Source organism: Cyanistes caeruleus, chromosome 5 (assembly GCF_971803275.1).
Source record: "Cyanistes caeruleus chromosome 5, bCyaCae1.hap1.1, whole genome shotgun sequence".
Classification (NCBI taxonomy): domain Eukaryota; kingdom Metazoa; phylum Chordata; class Aves; order Passeriformes; family Paridae; genus Cyanistes; species Cyanistes caeruleus.
The window spans coordinates 26,804,611-26,823,446 of record NC_141705.1 but is presented as its reverse complement, the minus strand read 5'-3'; the positions used below and the strand labels follow the sequence as shown (position 1 = coordinate 26,823,446).

At 40.5% G+C, this 18,836-nt stretch overlaps 1 protein-coding gene across 11 annotated transcripts in view; it reads left to right on the top strand.

Annotated features, from left to right (window-relative positions):
* Positions 1-18,836, top strand: part of LNX1 (ligand of numb-protein X 1) — a 120,366-nt gene that overhangs the window by 30,482 nt on the left and 71,048 nt on the right. For 7 of the 11 annotated variants that reach the window (XM_023925221.2, XM_086891201.1, XM_023925222.2 and 4 more), the window contains one exon: positions 10,289-10,430. The gene's annotated coding sequence lies outside the window, so the exon portion shown is untranslated. Of the gene's footprint in view, positions 1-4,699; positions 4,865-6,424; positions 6,523-9,703; positions 9,775-9,885; positions 9,946-10,288; positions 10,448-16,336; positions 16,384-18,836 lie in introns of those variants that run through there. The other 4 variants (XM_086891200.1, XM_023925224.2, XM_086891203.1 and 1 more) reach the window with 4 other exon arrangements.

The following is an 18,836-nucleotide window of genomic DNA, read 5'->3' as shown; positions in this document are numbered from 1 at the left end:
GAACAGATCTTCCAAGGAACTTTGTGAACGTGGTGCAAATCTAAATACGAATGGTGATTCTGTCTTCAGGGCATGAATATAGACTTGTTCTGTCAGCACCAGGGATGCTCTGAACAACTGCTTCAGTCTGAAGCCTCTGAAAGATAATAGTAATGCTGTTCATTTACCCTTAATGGTATCTCATGCAATGTAAAGTGTCAGCACCAGTTCCCTAGCAAAGCGGCAGGGGAGGTCAGCAGCAGGAAGCACAGGTATGTCATAGTTGTACCAGTGGAGATTTGGGTTCAACTCCTGCCATCATATCATACAGAGAAATATTTTGAAGCCTTTGCTGTCCCACATCTGGAATATTTCATCATATGTGGTCTTCAGAGGCCTAAAACTACAGCAAATGTTACATCAACATAATCAACTGAGATTCCAATAGATGAGCTGCGGTACAAGTGCTTTTTCAAAAACTTCTGCTTTGTATGCCTGGGTTAGACCTTAATTTTCACATTTTCAGAAGTTAAACACACTCAGTAGATATACTTCAGAAATAATTACACTAGAAGAAACAACACAAAATATTCAAAATATCACCAGACACTGAGTTTATAGTTTTGTAATGAGTTAGAAAATAATTCTTATTTTCTCTATTTTTTTAAGCACTTTCTGTGGTTTTGCTGCAGCCCAGAACACACTGAAAGGGGAAATGCACTATGACAATGACATAATAACGGGAGATTTCTAGAATCACACAATATTCTGTGTTGGAAGGGACCCACAAGGATTATCAAGTCCAATCCTTAAGTGAATGGCCCATACAGGTATCAAACCCACAACCTTGGTGTTATTAGCACCATGCTCTGACCTGAGTTAATAAGTCAGCTCAACGGACTTCTTGAATTTCTTTTAAATAGCTTTGTCAGAGTTGCCACTTCTAAGGTGTTTCTGATGAAAACAAATGTTTTCTCAAGGAGGTCTCATATGAAATGATATTAAGCATTCACATTGTAGACCACAGACAAATTCTACACTACTACTATTTCCTTCATGAACTGCTGAAATTTCATTCAACCTTCTGTTGAATTTTATGTATGTATGCATTATATAGAATGTGTTATACAGTTACATATTAATTTGTTATGTTTTTTGGAAATATGCAACATCTGAATATACAGTGTAGAAAACAGTTTAACAAACAGATCCTTTACCACAGTATAGAAAACAACTGTAGTTAAACGGATCCATGATCACCAAAATCAAGGAATCTTGCTCTAGATTTGTGGCTACTGTAAGATTCAGGAGATTTTCCCACTTTTTGAATGATTAAGACCATTTTACCATGATAGGAATGGGAGCTCTGCATTTTAAGATGACTTTCTCAGAGAGAGTTTTCTCCCAGTGTAATGCTATCAGTCTTTCATCTTACCTGCTTTCACCACACTTGTTTAATTGCTGTTGAAAGCCCCTGTCATCTGTCAGAAGTGGTTGAAATTGTTCCTCGAATCCAGAAGTCATTATGGATTCTTGGAGACTGACACAAGCACAGTTACATGAGCTGCTTAAAATGCGTCTTCTATGTCATGGGAGGGCAGAAGCCCATGAAAGGATGGAGGGCTTGCTCTACACAGGATAGGTCAGTGACCCTGTTTCTCTTCTAGCCACTATTTTCAGGCCTTTGTCTTTGTAAGTAGAACAGTTTAGGACAAAGTAGCACTTGCTCATTTGATTTTGAGGTTACATTTCTGAGCTAAATACCTTTATTACCATCTCAGTTTGCAACGGGCATTGCTAAGGATATTTGTATAACAAATATTTCATTTGCATGTGTATAATTATGTTTTTTCATCCTTACAACTTTTGTTTCTGGTGTAATCTATATTGCATGCATTGCACTCTCCCTTTAGTAAATAAATCAGCAACTTACCAGTTAGCATGTGAAAGGGATGTGCTTAGACTAATGCTTAACTCACTAGGTAAAAGAGAGGTTATCTGCAAGATGTGCATATTCCCTGTTTGCTGGGCTTGCTGGATCAGCACACACTGCCACAATCTCCAAGCAACAACGTGTTCAGATTGAACATGCTGGGCTGCTCAGGAACCAGTGGGTTGAAAAATTCTCACTGCATTTGAGGTGGCCCCTTTCTGTGTGCTCTTTCCCAGCAGCTACCTTTCATGGTTTGCTGTGTGGATATAGGAGAACTTGCAGAGTTTGCTGCATGTGTGATCAAAGGAACTCTTGCATTCCTGAAGGCACACCATTCCTCCAGCTGTATTAATTAGTCCAGAAAAAGATACAACTCTTCCTCATATGGAGAAAATCCCTTACCTCTTTGAGGTAAGAGCAGAATGCCCATAGTGCCCATAGCATCCTGACTCAAATTTATGTCTTTGCAAGTTCCTATTGTATCAACAGAAGTGGCACACTTTGTATGTGTGCTCTGTTTTTCTTAGCTAGATGGCACAGGCTATAAACACTTCAAGGGACAAACCAGGGTTCAGTGCTGAGTTTTGTCCTCTTATGAGAAGGCAGGTCTAGCCCTTTAACCAGGGAGATCTGAGAGGTCCATGGGTCCCTGACTCTTCCCAGAAAGGTTTCTGCAGAACTTCCTAGTGTGTGCTGTGTGGAAAAAAAGACGGTTGTAAGTGGGTAACTGTGAGACATGCACAGCTATTAAGGCATTTTTTTATCCTGTGTGGAACACATCTGGGTCTCTTCAGAGAGTTTCCATGACTGACTCAGGCCAGCACTGAGCCTTCTGGCTGCAAGGTGTTGCAAGTATTGCAGAAGACTGCAGTTCCTTGATAAGTTGTGCCTGTGTGGCCTACATGGAGTACTTACACTGATATTAAAAATTTTATTTGCTGAATTATTTTGCAAAGCCACCTGCAAAAACATGACACTGACAAAGAAAGAATGCCGCTGAATGCCATTTTTTAAACAGTGCTGCAGAGATTGTATTCCAGCCAGCCCGTGTCAGCATTCCACAGGTCAGCACAAAATATCCATGTTGGTTTTGGACTGACTACATACCATGGAACTAAACCCTGCACTGGCTTGTAATATATACAGTACTAAAAGATGGAGAGATTGAATAGGTGTGGCTGGGACAAAATATCTTGGCTCTTGGAAACTGCCACAACTGTATTTAAAGCAACTGCATGCAAAAGGGGGTTAAGAAATGTGGTTCAAATTCTCCTTGTCAGGAACAAATTAAATCAGCATGGTAGAGCATCCAAAGAGAAATATATTTGGAAATGCTTATATGCTGAAGCTGGGAATCTGGGTAACAAGAGCAACTAGAATTTATCAGTTATCAAGATAAATTCAAGTGCTAGAGGGATCAATATGCTAGAATATTGTATGAGTTGTTTAAGCAGACCAAGGATGACAAAAGAAATTGTGTGAGGGGAATGACTTTTTCTATGACCTGGTGACATATATCTGCCTAACTTAGAACTGGGAGGTGCAGGATCTTAGGAAATGCAGTGCAGTAAGTATGCTGATTATCAAGGCTCAGCAGTGAGCAGAGGTGGGAAGAGGTGACATTACAAGTCACTGAAATGAATCTGAAGACAGCTTGAACTACTCTTGCATGTGAAGAGGCAGCTGTGTAATTATGGGGAAATTTATTTGGCATACTTACTCAAGATTTCATTTAGGTACTGGTAAAATGTCAATTGAGTAATTTTAAATACTGGAGGATAGTTCTGCAAAACAAAAGTTGTTAGACCTACAGTGGAAGAATTCTGATTTTAGGTAGCCTGATAGATAAAAGTGAATTTATCCACTAGACTGGCAATCAGGTGTTGTGTCAGGAAAAACTGATCATGACCTGGTTACATTTAATATGCTTGAATAGAACATAGTCCCAAACCATAATATTCACACATGCTAGTTTGAAAAAGTCAATTTCTTAAAGCTAAGGACAGCCCTTAATAGTGCTGAATAAGCAGAGGCATGAACAAAATTGAAAGTTTTTCAAGAGCTTACTAAATTGGGCAAAACATTAAGACAACATGTGTGGCAAAGAAGACAGAAAGTAGAAATGGACTTACTCATCTGTATACATGCGTTTAAAGAGGTATAAATTTGTCCACACTTATCTATATATGGGATTTCATAGGCATACATATCTATAGACACCTGTGTGGGCATGCAAACACACAGTACTTACATATTTAAATAAACTGTGTGGCAGTGTATTGGAAAAAATAGGCTATAAAAGGGAGATAAGTATTGATATTTATAAGTTATTAAGTATGGGAATTACAAGTAACACCTAACCCAAAATCTAATCCTGGCATGCAAATGATGTTCTGAAAGAATTTTAAATTTACATAAGGAAAAAAGTAGCAATTATGTGGGCCAAACAAGGGTTGTAGGTACTGAAACTGTTAATTAGAAATTTATAGATGGCTCAGATGTTCAGAAAAGATTTCTGGTTTATGTTTTGTACATGGTTTGTATATATCACATGAGGAGGATGAATTCTTTTCCAGCCCATCTTCAACTAAAAGAATGTTAGACAACTCCTACTTTCAGGAATCAACTTTAAGGCAGTAGCCCCTGTATTGCCAGCAGCTATACATCCTATTTTTTTTCCTTAAGTTGGCTGAGAAATTTTCTGGTCCACTGATAAGAGCTTTTGATAAATTTGGGAACATTGGAGCAATCTGCCAAGACTGAAAGCATGCTCATTTTTTTTGCCAGTGCCCCAACAACACAAACAGGATAATTCTGATAACAGCATGGCAGTCAGCCTGACCTCACTTCCAGCAAAATAATAGAGAAGCTGATATGGGAATTCAAGTATAAAGAACAGGACTATTGTTAATGGCAGCCAGTGATGTTTTCATTGAATTCAGGTCTTGTCAGGTAAGCTTGGCTTGCTTCTTTAATGTAAGATTACCCAGTCATTTAAAAATGTTACTATGGGCCTAATAGAAACTGAAAGTCTTCAGTTCGATATCCTACAATAATTTGAACAAAAATGTAGCATTTTGCATTCTTTGCATATGGTCAAGTGTAAAATTATACCTGAAAACTGGGAACATATACCATATGAGGGAGACAGCTTCAGAAAAAAAGGAGACTTTGGAAAGACGTTGGAGATCTTAATGGACAACCTTAGAATGTGGTCATAGCTCAATGGGCGGGCAAAATATCTGGTGTGACCCTCGAGTACATGTGCAAAGGTCTGATTTTGTCTGTGTTTATTATATATATGCATATGGAGAGACTCAAAGAGTAACATCAATCACATCACATCACAGGCAGCATTCTAAAAGATGATTTTAAATTGGATGAGAATGCAAGGAATAGCAAAAATCTTACATGAGGGCTAGATAATATACCTGTTATATTGGTAGGTCTCTACCACAGGCTTTTTGTTCCACATGAAAAATAGATGAGGATGTTAGTACAAATATAACACACACAGAGGTACAAGATACAGACACCAGCTCTTCCATCTTCCCAGGAAACACAGAACATGAATTGATGACAATAATCTGAGGTAATGTCATTAAATTAGCAATAAATTATCCACATATTTTTATATGTATGCACAATTAATTCCCAGGATAAGATACCAAAGAGACCAGTGGACTCTTCACCTTTTGGATCTTCAGACCTGAGTGGAATGCTTTTCTGGAAAGATTCCTTATATTCAGAGGGTTCCACAAAGGGACAGAGCAGGGGATGTGCAGCTTGTGACAGGCAAGGAGTCAGACAAGATGACCTCCATCCACCAACATATATTGAATTCTTCAGATCAAAATCTGGATGTAAAAGTTAATTCAAGAGTGGACTGAGAACACTATGTATTTGTACATGTTTTAAGTACAGAAATTTCACTCCACTTTAAAACATTTCCTTTACCACATCTAACAAAGTATGGGAAATTAGTGAGAAGCTCTTTATGCCAGAAACTGCTCTGGTAATTAGGAGCAAATCACTTAATTTCTGTGCCTTGATTTGCCCACTTCTAGAGAATGAATCCTAGCTTTCCTCAGTTCCTCTCTTCATGCTGGAGTGACCTCTGAGAGGAACTGCACAAACATATTCTTCCAAAAAGACACAAATAATCTGAAAACTTGGGTAAGGCACAGGACTGATGTTTCAAATAGGTCAGAGAGCTTTCACCCTGCAGAAGGTGCTCATGTTACCTTGGTCAGCAATCCATCTGTACTGTGAACCTTGACGAGATAAATATAATTGTTAGTTATGTAACAAGCTTGCTTTGCAATTTAACTAATGAATGTGTTGAGAGACCAGATTAATCTTTTAACTTCAAGAATTTCTCCCAATGGAAAACACATAGTGCCTGCCTATCTGTAATGTTATCCTCTCCCTACAGCCAGAGTGATTTGGTCACTTGAATGTTTGTTTTACTTGTGTAAAGTTCATGTGTTCACAGATTTTTTTTTTCTGGAGGAGGTGGAAGGACCCCAAGATTCACTTGAGGTTTTACATCAAGGCCATTCCTGAGGGATGCCATTACAGGCTCTTTGGTGGGATGATTTTTTTTGCTGGTATGGTACAAGTTGCTGTTTTGGAATTTTTCTCAGTAGAGCCATATTTAGTCCTGTGCTCTCTTTGTCTCTGAAAGCGGTCCATTTCAGAAAAATAGTAGTCTGGTACTATTGTTGGTTCATTAATTGAGGACAAGAGATTATTTTAATTTTGGGATTTTATTTTCCTTATTATACATTCACTTTCCTTCACAGGAGTCATCTAGAAAATGTAAAAATACTGTGTACAGAAGATCCAGTAAATGCTTATGACAAATGAAACATGATTTCCCAGAGTAACATATACTTTGTAAGAGCTTTGCCAACTGTAAATTATACCAAGTGGGTCGATTTTGGAAGTCAACATCTTATTTAAACTTTCATACTGAACAGAATTGCTATTTAATATTGGTGATTAATGACTGCAGACTCCAGCCTAATTTCCAAGCAGAATGCCAGTGGCACTCAGTAATCAGCAGAGTCCACAGTACAAGTGCTTGGCAATCTTGCGGTCCAGTTCAAGTTGCTCATTTTCCACGAAGAGGAAACAAGAGAGGGAACTGATATGAAAATGAAAATACACCTGCTTATTCCTCTAGTAGAGTTTGTTCCTATTTTTCAGTATGCCTCTACAAGCTGAGGTGCAATCCTGTGGGAGAAAACTGAATGTTCATGCCAGATGTACATGTGGCCTACCATTTGGAGGTCAGCAGAGACAGTTTCATCTGGGGGACTCCAAATTCCTCTTGTCTCATCTGTCCCCACTACTCCAAGTTGTGACCCACAGCTCTTTATCCTCCTTTCTTGGCATCATTCTTACTCACTGTTCCTCCACTGAGTCAAAGGGCCAGACAGATCTATCTGTCCCCTTTGTCCTGGTCCCCACCCCACGGTCCATCTGTGGGGATCAGGGACAGGGGTGTATTTTACCATTGTGGGTACATCATAGAAATCCACAAGGAATCTCTAGTGCTGTTGAGTACTTGAAAGAGACAGTATGGCTGAGCCTGAGCTCTGTGGACAGGAATGTAACATGAGCTGGAGAAAGCTCTTCTATTTCCTTTTTTGTAAGCAGTGTGCTGCCTGGCCTGGACCAGGCACTGGGAGAGAGTGACCACACTGGGAGAGTGACAGGCAAAGAGCTGACCTGACCTCTGCCTCTTCTGCTCTGGTTTCACAGGGCTTCACAGGAGGATGCACAAGCCTCTGCATTTACAGAACACAGTGATCTTTCCAACCCAACACAGATGGCATCCATTACAATATTATCAACTAACATTGATTACTACAGTTTCCCCTAATATGACATGACTAATCTTTTAACTTAGCTTGCACAATGTGTACTGCCAATGCTTTCAATGTATGCTGAAATCATTTAGTTGAAGTAAATAAATGAGTAAGTCTAATACAATAGAGTTTATGGCATGTTGTCCTCCTGGAAATAATTTCAGCGGTAGTGAAATAGAATATCTGCAACTTGAAATGTCTGTCCTTATACCTGCATTTGCATAGCTTGAGATGTACAATGTACATGTACAAATTTATTTTAAAATTAAACAGCTAAATAAGTAGGAGTTTTTGCCTCCAGTCTATACCAGGAAATTAGAAGTTTATCAAACAGGTGTCAATGCACCAGTCAGATCTATGATACCTTGCTGTCACTTTAGTGCAAATTCAGGAATTGCAGTAGAAAAATGCTCTCGTATTTTTTGTGATGTTGGTGAAGAAAATCTGCTGCAGGAGAAGAAGAGAACTGATAAATAATACAGTACACAGCCTGTAGTTTAAAGAAGGTTCTTCTATGTTCCTTCCCAGCAGATGAAAGACAGGTTTAGCTAGGATCTTCCATCAACAGGTACCAAAGAGCTCACCAGCAATTTGGTTCAGAGCCAATATAAATAACTCACCTTCTAGGAAAATAATTTGCCTGGTATGTATAAAGAAGTATAAATGCCATTCCAGAGTAAAGAATTTGGAAAGGAATGAGTGCCCAAAAGGGGTGTTTGTGTGAGCAGGAGAGCAGAGAGCCTTCTGTCTGAGCAGAGACTTACAGAGTTGGAGTGGAATGGAAAACAGGAAAGCATATCATGAGATAGGAAAGGCAATTTAAGCAATTCAGTAACATTAGCGTGAGAACAAATGAGTTTGAGCTGGCCCTTAGTCTGGAAACTTAGAAAAGCCTCCCCGCAGTGGGAGGGAGGGCAAACTTGGCTAGGTGCTAGGATGGAAATTAAGTCTGTAGCTGAAAGTCTGATGTGGTCACCTGTGACAAAAGGGCTCTGGGCTTCCTAATCTAGGGTGAGCAGCCTCAGAGAGACCTCCCATGCGAGGAAGGATTTAAACACAGGCTTTGCTCTGTGGGCATGTATTTGCTAATGTTTAAGCTTCTGTAGCTTAAGCATGTTTTTTAAAGTACATTTCATATGCACAGTTCAATTTTGCAGACGACTGACGCATGAGGTTTGTATATCTGGCCTTGTGACTGCCATGGACATCTGGTCCCATGAAGGCTGTGTCTCTCTGTACTGCACCCATTCTGGGGGAAGAGCAGCAGCTACACAGTGCCCCAGATCCAGCACAGCACTGCCTGGGTTTTGGACAACTGTACACTGAGCACTGGCAGGCTGACTTGGCAGGAACCCATCCCAGGTTTTCCTGAGCAACTTGGAGCTGAGGTGCTATGCTGTCAGGGCAGAAAAGGCAAATACTACTGCAAAGAATCATCCATCCAGCTAAGGGTATCACTGTCACATTTATGGTAGGTCTTGACATGTCCCTTGATTTCTTAAAATAAATATTTAACAAGGGATTTTATAGTCACAAGTAGCAAGCATGCTTTTAAAATGTTTGAAGGGAAAAAAACTTGTGTAAGAATGAATTGGAGGCCAAGACCTGGTAGCCATAGATGTTTATATCAAAGGCTGGAGATTTCCTCCTGTCTGTTTTCAGCGTATACTGCAGTTCCTTGATTCAAGGCGATCTCCAAAGCTGCCTTGCTTCCTGGATAACACTTCCTTCCTTAGGAGCAAATGCTTAAGATGGCTGAAGTCATTGCATTTATTAGTGATTCACATCATAGAAAGATGAGGGTTTCTTTTCCTCTATTGAAAGCTTTTTTGGAAAAAAAGATTCTTTTTTTTTTTGCTGCTGCTGCTGTTTTTGCTATTAACATTCACTCTCAGCTGTTGCATCACATTGCAGCAGTATGACACCTTATCTAAAGCGCAACATTTTATCCCCTTCTTGGGTGCTTTTTAAACTGAAAATTACTGGGTAAGAGGGTTTTATGCAGTCTTAATTTTGCAATGTTCAGAGAATTAACAGAGCTTGTATTTTCAGACAGCTGATGCAGGAGTTTACAAATTGCTCTTATGTGGTTCAAGTGCTTACCACCAAGTATACAGGAACAAGGTGAAGATTCAGATGCCAAACTATTGATTCTAGGTTAGAACTTGTGGACCCTGTCTTCCTTTTCAAAGGGGAATGCCAACATGAATCTTCTGCCTTGAAGCAATTTTTAGGATGGTCCACTTGCATTTGTTAAATTTGAGCTATGTTGATCGTCAGGTTAAAAGAAGAAAAGAAATGCAAGGAAGAACCTGACTGAAAATGAACTTTGGTATATGCCGGAAAGAAAAGTAAAAGCTTCAAATTACACTATTGTATGAGCAGCCTGCACACGCTTATCTGCCTGCGGGAGACATGACCGGGAGGGTGTGGTCTTTTAAACCTCAAATTGCTCAGGTTTATGCAATTCAGCTTTTCTGTACCTTCTGTCATGCCACAGGCTTCGCCATCTGACACGGGCACCGGCCGCGGTCTGCCTGCAGCTGAGGGGAGAGTGCAGGCCCTGCCCGGCCCGGGCCTGGAGCTTGTACACCCGCACGACTCTGCCAGCAGCGTGTGAGAGACACGGCGAAGCCACACGTGTGAGTTTGAAGGACTTGTATCTTTCTTTGTGCTGCTCCTATTTTTCCCCTTGAGCTTGGTGTGAGTTGTTCCAGAGGAGCAAAGGTGGAAAGAATGCTCTGGTGAGCAAACCAGCGTTGTTTAGTAGCAGGGGAGTGGGCCCAAACCTCAGCCTGCACACTCTAGAGTGCCATGCAGCCAGGCAGTGATAAATACACTGTGTCTGTCATTAGTGATTCAGCTTCCCCATAACCTACTGCAGAGATTGTTTTCATAATCTAACAGAAAAGGCTATATAACATACCTGTAGGTTGCTGTGCTTCTTGGTAGGCAGTGTTAAAATAATACATATATACACGCTGGTATGGAAAAAACTCTGCTTAGTTCATAACCTTTTTGTTAGCTAGATGTGCTTAGGTTTGTCTTTCTGTTGCTAAGAGGTCTATTTCTTTAGTAAAGCGTGTTGAAATCCAAACAATTATTTGTGGAGAGGTGCCATTTGTACTGCAGCTGCTTTAGCCCATTGCTTTATTAATCCTCTGGAAACCCATTTCTTCCCCTCCCCCAGGTTTAAACCCACAAAGTCTCACTGCAGCTGCAGGAGGCAAATTGAGGCTACATTCACCACTGCTGTATCTTCCTGCTTGATTTTATGCATATAACTTCATCTGAGATGAGGAAAGAAAGAGAACTTGATTTCATTTTTATCTTCATGTTCTTCACACTTAACACTCAGTTCTTTACTCAAAACATCTTTTAATTCAGTACAGGTATATGCAGCAGTTGCAAATCTGTGAATATATATGAATAGGCATAACTTCTTATAAGTTTTATTTTTTATAAGACTGATTTTCCTGTGAGAAGGTGTTTATTCACAGTGCCAACACACAACCTGGAACAGCAATGAGCATACGTGGACACCTTCACTCAGCAAAATGCATACTTAGAGTACTCAGTAGACACAAGGTCCCAGTACATAAATCAAAAGGACCTGTTCATGTGTTTAAACTTCTTAAAGTTTTGGGCTGTTTTTAATGAGCAGGGATGGATTGCTTGCATCAAGCTCTCAGCCACTTTTACTTCTGCCAAGGAAAAACACAATAACCAGAAAGATGCATGTTAAACTTGCATGTCATGTTTTTCTATGATGCCTGATAGCTAGGAAAGGGTTCCTTCAACAGCAGGAAAAGCAAGATAACCTTAGGTGCTGGGCACCTTAGTACTGGGCACTGTGCAAGGCACTTGTTTTCCCACAGTCTTTTGTACAAATGGAGCTCCCACTGCCCAAAACACTTTCCATTTGCTCATTCAGGCTCATGCAGAACAACATAAAGGCAGTTTCAACATTCCATTGAAACAAGAGTGTCTCTTATCTGCTGCTGTTGGAAAAGCACAAATGCTGATCTGCGAATAAAAGCCAGGAATCATTGTCAGGAATTTGGAAAGCTGCTGATGTTGTATCCTCAGTACTCCCATCTACTTTCCTAAAATTGAAAATTCCTCTTAAGGAAGTGATCTGTTACTAATTTGCTATTTTATTCTTCCACCCCAAACCTCAGAGGCTATGTGTCTTTTCCAAAGATATAAATTGAATCAATCTGGGAAAACTTGTCTCATCGTTGTCTTATCCTGGCCCCCCTGAAAATACTCTCCCATTGCTAATTTCTTTTACTTGTTTGTGATCCTGTAGAAGTGTCCTCCCCTTTGCTCACTGCTTTCGTAAGGGTATTGCAAGCCCATGTGTTTGAACATTAACTGCATCAGGACTTTGTCGTAGCATAGAGTTAGAAAGAGGAATGTTCCTGGCTCCGAGTTGTGATCATCTACTAGAAAAGAAAATTGAATTGTCTTTTGGAAGAAGTTTGAAGGTGCTGGCATCTTCCCCTAGCATAGCTTCTCTTTAGTAAAATGGAAATAAATTTTGCACACAGGATGAGATGATAGATTAGCTCCATTTCACTGCAAACCAGGAAATCAGGCAACATTGTTTCCAGAAGGAAAGTAAATTAATACAGGCTTTCAAATGTAGAGAGTCTCCTCAATGCTGGCTGCTGGAGGGAAGCAGTCCAGTATTTCTGGAGATGTCAGCCCCATCTGCAGGGCTGGCTGCTGCCACCTGGCTCTTCTCACTGTTGAGGCAGATGGAGGCCTGGGGTTGATGTGGAGGGACTCTGTGGCCAGAGCCTTTTGAGGAGGTAATGACACCCCAGCCTTGTAAAATGGCTGGACACTGGTGTCCTGCAATGCTGCCCAACTTAGCACTTGTTTGCAGTGCATGTCCAGTTCTGTCACAGAAATTAGAAGCTGGGATAGAAAAATATGCAGCTGATCTTTCCAAGGCTTTCCCTAAAGGCTCAACCTGAATCTGCAAAAGCAATCATTACCTGAATCATGGGATTCAAGAGGATTCAGCATAGAAGACAAACTGTCACCTTCAATACCTGTTCAGGGGATGGTTAGTTGGCAGTCAGTGCTTTACTACAAGATAAACTTCTACCTGTCTGTCTACTTATGGTAACCCTCTCATTTGACCCTCCAATTTATCTTTAATACACCCACAACATTTTTACTGAAACTAAAAGTCTCAATAAAATAAATGGGTTTCATCTGCAAGTAATTTCTTATTAATGAATGCTTCCTATTTCTCTGTCTGGATTGGTAAATCTTTCAGAAAATAGCTTGTTTGAAAGCAGATAAATTTTGATTGATTTTGGATATATATCCTGTTTACTTTTTGCTTGTCTTTACCCTAGCTTTTTGTTTTCCATGCTTACAGCTATGTGGTATAGATTGTGTTGAAATGCTGATGTTAAAAAAGTATAGGTGATGCTATTATATTATTTTCTACTACAAAGCTGATTTTGGACTATATATTTAACAGTATCAGTTCTTACAGGATTTTACAAGTAGAACCCAATGCTGGAAAGTATGGTTTTGGGTTCTCATAGTTTCAGTCTGAGAACTCATCTAATCACACTACTGCTATTTAAAAGAATGTCTCCATTTAGATCCAGACAAAAAGTGTCTGAGGCACTAAAGGAGGAACTTCAAAGAATTTAAAAATCCCCTTGCCTGCCTGCACACAGCAGATGACATCTGATTGTGAGAAAGGATGCAGGAAGCAGGACAGTTTGAGCATGTAATTCCTAATTGGTTTCTCATCACAGGACTAAATAGCACACAATTGGTCTTCACACCCACAGAACCGGTTCTGGAGGCAGATATTAATTCAGCCACAGACATAACTATCTTTCTCAGGCTGGTGTCACTCGTGTGTCCTGGCTGACAAAACCTTAGTAAGCCTCTTGTTGTTAAGGGGACTATTACAAGGCCATCAGCAACACATGCATGTTAATTAGCAGTGGGATTTGGGGGAGTTCCCATGAAGCCCCAATTAAAGCAGTGATGAATAAAGTCCAGTGAGTAGTACCATACTCAGGGATGTTGTTTCCCAGCATTGAGCAGATGAAGGCAGAACCAAGCTCTACAGGATGTGTTTTGGTGGCTGAGGGCTTGGTCACTATAATAAACAAAATTTACTTGCTGAGACTTTTGTTGGGCAGGGAGCTTAGTCATTATCCTGCTAGAAAAAATAAAAAAGGTGCCCTGGAACAGAAACTACTGCACAGCCTCATCTAGAGAGATTTTCTTCCTCTCCTGCCTGAACACTTTAGGTTTACCCAGTCCTTTCCATTTTAAACAGAGTGATAAGCTCTACTGCACACTTCACTCCAAAATGAGCAATAGGGACTATCAGCAGATATAAATGGGCACTGTCAGCACTATTTCATAAGAGAGGTGTGTTCAAGAGCCAAAATGCAACTTATGTTAGCCCCAGAAAATTGATAGTCAGACCACAGTAACTGGACTGCAGGGTTCAGCCTCTTCAGTGTCCATGTATCTCCCTCTTTCCAAGAGTACATTTTTCTTAAATGTGAAACTCAGTACTCAGCATTGCAAAAAATTTGTAAGGTCATCAAAATCTCTTCCCCTTGCCCACTGAAATTTCTTGTTTATGGCTGCATATTGTGTGTTTGCCATTTTTTTGGAGGCTGCTCCTAGGCTGTACCACTCCCTTAAGTTGTTGAATTTTACCTGCTGGACTGACCCCAGCAGCTGTGACCCTGGGACTGAATGGCAATGAATTTCAGATTGTGCTGTTCTAAACAGTAGAGTGTCACTGTACTGTTTCTTCAACAGGGACTGTTTTCTCTGCTTAAGATTTGTTTATTCGGTCATTTTTGTGGACCCAAGTAGCAGGAAGAGGAAAGAGTTAGATACAAGTATTATTTAAGTTATAGACATTTATAGACCTATAATTTTAATTGTATATAATATATAATATTTAATAACAATTTGCATTATTTTATTATATATAATATAATAATTACATCTAAATCATAGTACGGGAGTTGGGTGCAACATAAATAAACTTGAGATACAGATGATTAAATCCTTGCTCCACTGAATTTGCTTAATTTTTCCTTTGAGTGCAGTGAGCCAGAAATTTTAACCCAAGCCTATACTTCTATTGTTTAGACAAGTTACTCTCAGGAGCCAAGTGCTGCAAGTCGCTGCTGTCCCCCCAAAGGTGCATGTCCATAAAGCGGAGGATGCAATCCTAGAAGTCAGGAGTTTCCCTCAGATCAGATCTAAGAGCATCTCTGTGGTCACCTTGTTGCACAAGGACTCCTGTGGCAGAATTTGGGCACTGGCCCCACTGGCATGGGAGCAGCCAGCTGCCCCTTCCCCTGCTCACCTAACCATGTGGGTTGCTTCTGAAAAAAGGTCCCCACAGGGTGTTGTGAGAACTCATTAAGTAGTTTGCCAAGTATGAAGAAACTCCTGGATCAGAGAAGCAGTTGTAAAGGCACGGTGTAATTAAAACACAGTTTACTTTATTATGTATTATTAGCAGGGTTATCCATCACATGTTCCGCACTTTGTAGATATGAAATGTTATCTCGTGGTCACATGTGAGAAGATGCTGTGTGGTCTGAGGGTGGCAGGTACCATGGCCGTGGGAGCCAGGTTGAGTTGTAAGGTTTCAGTGTCCTGAGGGGAAGAAGTCCTCCACTTCTCTTTTGCTCCCTCTTCATAAGCTCTTCCAACCCCTGGCATTGGGAGGGCAGAGAAGTAGCATCACCCACCTCCCCTGCTGACCCACATGGAGCCCTGGGAGAGGATTGCAAAGACAGATTAAGATTTACTCTGAAGCTATATTAAGATTTTCACAATCCCATGCAATTTACTCTGCCTATTGTATTGTTATTTTGAAGTTAAGTAGGGCAGCCCGCACAGAGAACACATGGTCTGCAGTCCCCGTTGCAGAGACACAGCAGACACACCTGCAGCAAGAATCAGGGATGCTCTCCCTCGTGCAGTTTGTGTGTTGTACCTGCTCCCAGCTTGCCAGCATCTTAGAAGGCAGCTGGGGCACATGGTTGTCCAGCCACAAAAATACAGTTCTGCCATCTGCTCAAATGGCTGAAAGCAAGCTTGTGGTATTTGTGAGGCTGCCAGTCTTGGCAAAGTCAGACGGAGCAATCAGCCAAATCAGAGTGGAAGAGCACCTTTTGTTACATAACTAGCCATGTAATTTTATAATTTAGTATGTGAAATGCCGATGGCATTTATTATGTCAATTAGGATGAGCATATGTTTAGGAAGCCCTTGAGGAGTCAATCATAATTGCTCACATAGCCTTGCTTCGACCACATGATTGACTTCCTTTGAGCAGGTAGACTCTGTGCCTTTGGGACGCAGTTACCCACAGCCTGCCCATTTTGCTACAACTCATCTTTGCACTTGGAGTCTGAGCTTGTAGTTCTGGCATAAGCTGTTGGTCCAAGTCTGGGTTTACTGAGCTTTGAAAAAAATCAAGATACAGAAATTACTACCTTAACCATCAATATTTGACAACTAGAGGCATGCCAGCAAGAAGTCTTCTTGGAAGTACTACTTTCTGCTAAGGTGAGTTCATTCCTAGGACATTTTCCTTATAGTAAAGAATACTTAACCTGACGGGTATGTACTGTCTTACTCAGATCTTCTCTTCATTCAGATCTTGTCCAGCTGTTCCTAATATTGTCAGTACTTCTGGGATGAATTTTTTTTTTTCCTTTTAACATGCTGAGTAAAGTTTTGTATCAATTAAATCATCAGAAAGCAAAATCCAGGTTTGCGTGGGCATGTGAGAGAGAGACAAAAAAGCAGAATATATTTCCATACATTCCTAACAGGCATTTCAGCTACATAATTCCACAACAAAAAAGTTTTTCCAGCATTGCTTTATTCTGTAAATTCCGGCATAGCCACAGAGAAAATAATTTTTTTCAAACAGTCTGGTTCTGGTTTTAGAAGTTATTTTGTGTGCAGGCACAGTGTGACATTGCTGTTGGGTCTCACAGCCTGAGCTACAACTTAAAAAGTTGGGGTTATTCACCTACTGTACTGTACCATTGGATTTTCCTATTCAGTTGGAGATGCCTTTCATCACTAAAGGCTCTGCAAAGTGCTTTGATTGTTATGAGCTCTGAGAAGGACTTTTTGACTAATAATAACTTTGAAAAACCAGCTGTCTTAAAACCGGGGCCAGACAGAGGAAAGGTTTTGGAGCTCCTGTTTGTTGTCTCAGAGACATTCTGTACTGATGTGCTGAACTTTTAAATACAATTATTTTCCTCTAAGAGCCAGTTCTAACAGTCTTCCCTATTGTCTTAAAAGTCAAGCTGAATTCTTACCCGTTCAATTGGGATCTCTGGGATCTGCAACTCTCCTCTAGCTACTGTTTTTTTACCTGGAGGTATGCATCTTGCCTCTGCCCATAACAAATTTCCATCTAATTACTCATCAGGCAGAAAGAAAATGTGATTCTTCTGTAGTCAGAATAGATTTTAAAATAAGTGGAAAGGTAGGAAAAAAAGAGAGAGTAGGACATACGTAAGAGGAATTCTGGTCAAAAGGCATGATGATAAGATTTTGGGCACCTTAGTGTTTTGTAACTTTCCTTCAAACAAAGTTTCAAGTCTAGGCAAACTGACTCACCCCTTTGGCCTTTAGTGAAGCTATGCTAAGATTTGTGCAAATTATTACATGATATTTTATAGCCAGGTCTTTGAAATGTGAATCACTGTCTTTTTGAATCTAAAATATTGTATAATACATATTATTGAAGTGTGCATCACTCTCTAATGTTTTCCACAACTATCGTATAGTACCACCTTGAACAGTAAAGCCAGTGTAATCTATAAAAAACTTCAACTGGCAAGAAGGTGTTGGTACAAACCATGGTAACAGGAAATCTGGAGGCTGTTACCAGGGAAGACAGTTTGATGAAAGGTAGGAATACAGTTAACATTTTACTAATGGTAAATAGTTTTCTAAAAGTATTCAACCTCATACTTCATTATAAAACCCTGAATATGAAATAATTGATGTGATCTTGCAACTCAGATTCTGGCAGGAGCAGTAAGGTCACAGCTAACCCTGCATAACCAGAGGAGTTATGGATGTGGGCTTTTGCTTGAGAGGGTGAAGGAGGACCTCTGCTCCTTCCTAGCCATGAGTCACTATTCTCCCCAGTGTGGGTGAGCCACTAGATGGGGACAATGCCCACATCTAACCTGCCCACATCTAGCCAGCGGCAGCTGGGCTGAGGCTTCATTAAAGAGCTAATTCTGTAACTGTGAAAGCTGTCAAGCCTCCTAGAAATTTGATGTGGATATTTTTTAACATGAACAGGCAAGATGGCAGTCTCCAAGCCCTGAGCTGATTATCAAGAAAGGCAGGTATTGGCTGCAGCATGCTCACAGCTAGAGTGGTGAAAGGAAGGCCAGGTAAAAGCATCTCTGGAAGAGTAAGGAGCTCCTACCCTAACCTGGAAGCTGTGAATGCTGCTGTTGCAGAGTGGTTTCCTTGCACACCTGCACACCCCCTTTGGCCATATGGTGCCTTACTGACCCACATAAATGGATGGCTGTGAGTCACCCAGAGATGCACATTTGTAGGAGATAACCCATGCTGGGACTGGGGGAAGAATGCAGAATGACTTTGCTATCATAATTTAGCTAAGAAGAGCACAACAGGTCTGTCAAGTGGAACCTCCATCTCCTACAGGTTGTACAGCAGAGAAACAGGGTGTGAAAATGTATCTGTTTTAATCAGCAGATACAGGATTTGTTATACACATGCTCTGAGTGTGTATAAAACAGGAGCATTAGTAAAAGGTATCCCTTAAACACATAGAGAAAGCCAAGGTAAACCAAACCCCAAATCAACTAATATTTGTCAATCTTACTGTGCTATTTAGAATCCATTTTCTTTATACATGCTAGCCACTCTTACCATTGACTGAAGATTTCATTACCACCAAGCTGTACTGCTTCAGAGCTACTGGAGCTAAACTCCTCTTACTATTCTCCAGC